We start from the raw sequence: 5,634 nt of genomic DNA on the forward strand, positions 1-5,634 counted from the left end.
AACATGAACATACAGAACTAGGGGTAAAAACAAAAAAATAATTATATGAGTACGCGAAAAAATCAACATATATATATTGTTCTGAGAGCCTTTTTGTTGGTTGAGTCTGAAATTGATTGTATGTACAATTCCATATCCTTATCAAAAAGGCAGAAATATGTTGTTTTATTAATAAACTTACATTTATGGATAAAAAAAAATAGCTAAAAGTATTAACAAATTTTTTATAAAAAAACATTTATCATTCTTCCTGGGAACTTAAAGAAACAGAATAAAACATTTTCCCATCATTAAGAAAACTCCCTTAAAATATGGACAATAACAAAACTGCTAAATTCCTTCCAGAATCTCTGTGTAGAGGAACAGTACCAAAAAAGATGTGCCACAGTTTCTGGATGATCCCCACAGAAAGTTCAATTAGGATTTATGTCTCTTTTAAATGTTACCATATAGTGACTGGCAGGGTAACATTTATGAAGAATTTTATATGAGATTTCCTTCACCTTGTTTGCAATTAGATATTTATGGGATCATCCAGACTGTCTTCCAGGTGATATCTGGAACATGTCGGTTCCAGTAAGATATTATATATATGGGAGAGACATGATATCTTCTTGGAATAAACTACGTATTCTCTTATTGCTGTTACCAAGTTCCTGTGAAAAGCAGATTTTTCCCACTGCTGACTCAGCTGGATCAGGGAGAGTGACTGAGGCAGATATTGAACTGTCAGTGTTAAGTACCTGAGGTTATGGCACCAAGCACCATTGAGAATTCCCAAACACTTACGGGAAAATTATAAAATGTAAGGAATTCATTGCAAGTAAGTAGTACTCCCTCTTTATTAACCAGCTGAGCCACCAATAGGATCCCATTTTGGACCCAAGTTTCCAGGAAAAGTGATTTATTTTTAAAATAAAATATCTCTATTGTTCCAGATGAGGTGGACGTCACAACAATGTGATTGGTCACTGGCAATGTTGAACCTGGAACAACATTTATTATGATGATGTGGGAACAACACCGACACGAGGATATCAGATCATTCCAGGATGCAGGTCAAAGGGAAAGTCCCTGGGACGCTTCCGGTTATGTTTCCATCCGGCGTAGTCATCTGACCGGTCTGTGCTATATCGCCCCTCTTGACCCGGAGTGGTATAACGTTTTGTACAAAAGTTCGATTGATTTGCTCTCTCCCTCTCTTTCTCACTCTTACAAAAATAAATTCTCTGGCGGGTTTTTCCTCATACATTTATGGTACCCGACGGAGGAAGCATTGACAGGGATTGAACCGACGGTCGTCTGACTCCTTGATGTGCATAAAACAAGCCCATTTTCTTTTAGGGTTTCTGTCTATTTTCTATTTATTTTCTGTTATTATTATTATTATTATTATTATCATCATCATCATCATCATCATCAGTTAATGGGAAAACCTGTTGTAAAAGTAGCTATAAAAAAAATGAAAAATTCTTTACTTTGGTATGAGTGGCTGCACAAAACCAAAATACCTCATTGGGGTGTTTTAATAAAATTATTTAGTTCTGAATATGTGCACGATGCTTTTTTTCCCCCCACTAAGAGTTATTTTACACGTACTAGGAGTTGAGACCTGCATGAAATTCTTTGCAAGGTTACAAGCATTAAGAGATACTAATATCGATTAGAGGGGTTTTTGACGCATTCTTGACCCGCAGTGTGTGCAAAATAAGACTTTTAATGTTAATGAGAAAACCCGTTGTAAAAGTAGCTCAAAAGATGAAGAAAAACTCTTTACTTTTGGTCTGATAAGGGGTGGCTGCACCAAACCAAAATACCTCATCGAGGTGTTTTAATAAAATTATTTGGGATAGAGTTCTGAATATGTGAGCGGTGCTTTTTTCACTAAGAGATTAACCTGTAGGTTAATATAAGAAAGTAAAATACATCCGCTATTGTAAAAAGATATGGCTCTCTACAAGCAATAGAAAGTCCTTTTCATTACAAGCGCTGGTGTAGCATGCCTCCACCCGGCACTATAAATATAAATGCAATCCCTTACTAGTCAGATAATCTTAAAGGTTTTTATTTTATTGCGCCTGTAATAAGATTAACATTAGAAAGCAATATAAAGCCACTATTGAAAAAAGAAATAGCTCTTTACCGAGAAAAAGGTTATCAAGATCATGGTCATAATATCGAAACATTTAAACAGAATTCAAACTATGAGTTTGTCTGTGAAAAACTGTCTCGATCATTCTGTCTGTCTCTATGCAGCATGCGCTCCGATCTCCACTGACTCATCAGAAATCTGCTGCGTCACCCCCCTGAACTTTTCCTCCCCCCAGGAACCACCCCTCCTTTTTTCCCACCAGATGCGATTAGTCACACATATGGAATTGATTAGACACTTCCCGAGTACTTCTGATAAGTTCAAAAGGTCAAGGCTAGGGCCATCAATCAAATTGATGACACATGGTGCTGGACGGGCGCCTCGGACCCTCCAGCGGGAACAGGTGGCTGAAGCGGTCCCTCGGACCCTCCAGCGGGAACAGGTGGCTGAAGCGGTCCCTCGGACCCTCCAGCGGGAACAGGTGGCTGAAGCGGTCCCTCGGACCCTCCAGCGGGAACAGGTGGCTGAAGCGGTCCCTCGGACCCTCCAGCGGGAACAGGTGGCTGAAGCGGTCCCTCGGACCCTCCAGCGGGAACAGGTGGCTGAACAGATGACTGAGTAGAGGAGTGACAGTGGTGTCGCTTCCTTCTAGATGAGGGAGCAGGAACCGGTGGACAAATGGAGACCCCCTCCTTATCCTCCGACCACATAGCTGCCAGGAAAAAGGCAGGCGAACGGACAGGTGACCAAGGTCTCGGCTGGCGTGTGGAAGGAGAGGAAGTCCATGGCAGCATAGAGGCAGGTGGAGAGTGTGTGTCTGGCTGAAGCAGTGATGGGGGAGATTTAGTGAGTGAGAGAGCAAGCTCACCAGCCCTGACTTGCTCCGAGCAGTTATGGTGTTCTCCAACTTAGTGTCCTTAGAAAACTGAGAAAGCCGAGCGTTATGCCGAATGATGGCATCCACTGCACTCAGCCCGACTGCCATGGTCCTCAAATCTGGGGACTCGGCAATGCGGTCGAGCAGACTCACCATCCGCTCCATCTCAGCGTAGTACTCCGAGGTGAAAATGTCTGCGGGGTCCATGTTCTGGTCGCGCTCTTCTGTTATGGGACGGCTGTGTGCAGGCAGGAGTGGTGATATGAAGGACCCAAAATGCAGACTCACGGAAATCAAAGGTGAACTTAAATACAGCTTTAATGCTGAACTCCAAAAAAGTAACAAAACTGAGACTCCAAGGTAAACTTTACACAGACAGCACACACAGCAAAATAAGGGTAGATCGTGACACATACACGGAGAAAAACAGGGCTTAAATACACAGAGGGAGCAATCAGGGAATGGGTAAAAGGAGGGAAACACAGCTGGGGCAAATCAGGCCTAACGAGACAAGGGGAAGCAAAACCAGATACATTAACATCAGACATGGACCTTCAAAATAAAACAGGAAACATAACACAGACTGAACTAAAGACACAGACTCACATGCAGGCACTGCAACAGAGGGAACAAAGACATGGGACCAGGGCAGACAGACACTGACTGGACACGGGGATATAGCAACTAAGGATTACACAGAGACATAAACCATAAGACATAACTCTAACGAAGAAACCAAAGAATAGAAAGGATAAATAATATATAAACTCAAAACCCTGGGTCAACGACCCAGGCATCCTAACATGGAGAGGTACCTTTCATGTCCATTCACTGGAGGTGTGGCTCTATTGCATGGCTTTCCTCACATCAAGAAGCTGTCGATCAAAATCAATACAGCTCTTCCTGCATCTGGAGCTTGTGAAAGACTTCTTAGTCATGCAGGACTCCTGTTCACTGCTAAACAGTTACAGCTTCACAGAAAGAACCTTGAGAGCAAACTGCTGCTGAAGCTTAACCATCACTTCACTGAGTGAAGAAATGGCACATTTTTGCTAAATATGCAGAAACAGATGCACACCCATACAATTTATGGTAAACTGAGCTGCCTTGTATGAACATATGTTAAAGATGCCTCGTTCTAATGTTTTCTCTGAGGCTGCTGTGCCATTTGGAGCAAAAATTAATATTGTTTACACTGTTTATATATTTATATTATTTACTGTAGGTATTGGTGAAAAAAGCTTTATGTTGTGAAAAACTGAAATCTGGAAATTAGAATTGTTGTGCCTGATTTTGTTGATGTTTTTACATATATTCCTTTTGAAAATACTAAAATTTGTATATTTATTTATTTTTGTTTGTCTGATAACATTTATTTAAAAAATAAATCGGACATTTCAAACAGTTACTCGCTACTTGAGTAGACTTTTTGCCAAGTACTTTTTTACTCTTACTTGAGTAACTTTTTTGACGACTACTTTTCACTTTTACTTGAGTAATAATATTTTAAAGTAATGCTACTCTTACTTGAGTACAATTTTTTTGATACTCGACCCACCTCTGGTGATTTCTTTGAGGCATCTGGGTTATGTCTAAATCTAAGAAAATGTCAATTGCTAGCAATTAAAGGCTGCACTGCAAATGCTATCTGTATCATTTATGTTAAATAAGAAGTCACATACCCAGGACTGTTAATATCCAAAGACTAAAAGTCAAGATGCTCGTCAAACTTCACTCCGATTATACAAAAAAAAATCTGAAAAAAGTTCAACCAGTGGCTGCAAAGGGATTTATCTCTGAAAGGTAGAGTGTTATTTACTAAAGCTGAAGGAATATCCCAACTGACACATGCTGCTCTCTCCTTACATCTGGATAAGAAAATTAGTAAAGACATCGACCGCATGCTCTTTAATTTTTATATGGAAAAACCATAACAACAGACATATTTTATTTAAAAATAAATCACTTTTCCTGGAAACTTGGGTCGAAAATGGGATCCTATTGGTGGCTCAGCTGGTTAATAAAGAGGGAGTACTGCTTACATACAATTAATTTCTTACACTATATAATTTTCCCTTCAGTGCTTGGGAATTCTCAAAGACATGATATCTTTTTGGAATAAACTACATATTCTCTTATTGCTGTTACCAAGTTCCTGTGAAAAGCAGATTATTCCCACTGCTGACTCAGCTGGATCAGGGAGACTGACTGAGGTAGATATTGAACTGTCAGTGTTTTTATATAACATTAAAGTACCTGAGGGTATGGCACCAAGCACCATTGAGAATTCCCAAACACTGATGGGAAAATTATATAGTGTAAGGGATTCATTGTAAGTAAGTAGTGCTCCCTCTTTATTAACCAGCTGAGCCACCAATAGGATCCCATTTTGGACCTACGTTTCCAGGATAAGTGATTTATTTTTAAATAAAATATCTCTGTTTTTCCAGATGAGGTGGACGTCACAACAATGTGATTGGTCACTGGCAATGTTGAACCTGGATCAACATTTATTATGATGATGTGGGAACAACACCGACACGAGGATATCAGATCATTCCAGGATGAAGGTCAAAGGGAAAGTCCCTGGGAAGCTTCCGGTTATGTTTCCATCCGGCGTAGTCATCTGACCGGTCCGTGCTATATCGCCCCTCTTGACCCGGAA

Source organism: Neolamprologus multifasciatus, chromosome 9, assembly GCF_963576455.1.
Source record: "Neolamprologus multifasciatus chromosome 9, fNeoMul1.2, whole genome shotgun sequence".
Lineage (NCBI taxonomy): Eukaryota > Metazoa > Chordata > Actinopteri > Cichliformes > Cichlidae > Neolamprologus > Neolamprologus multifasciatus.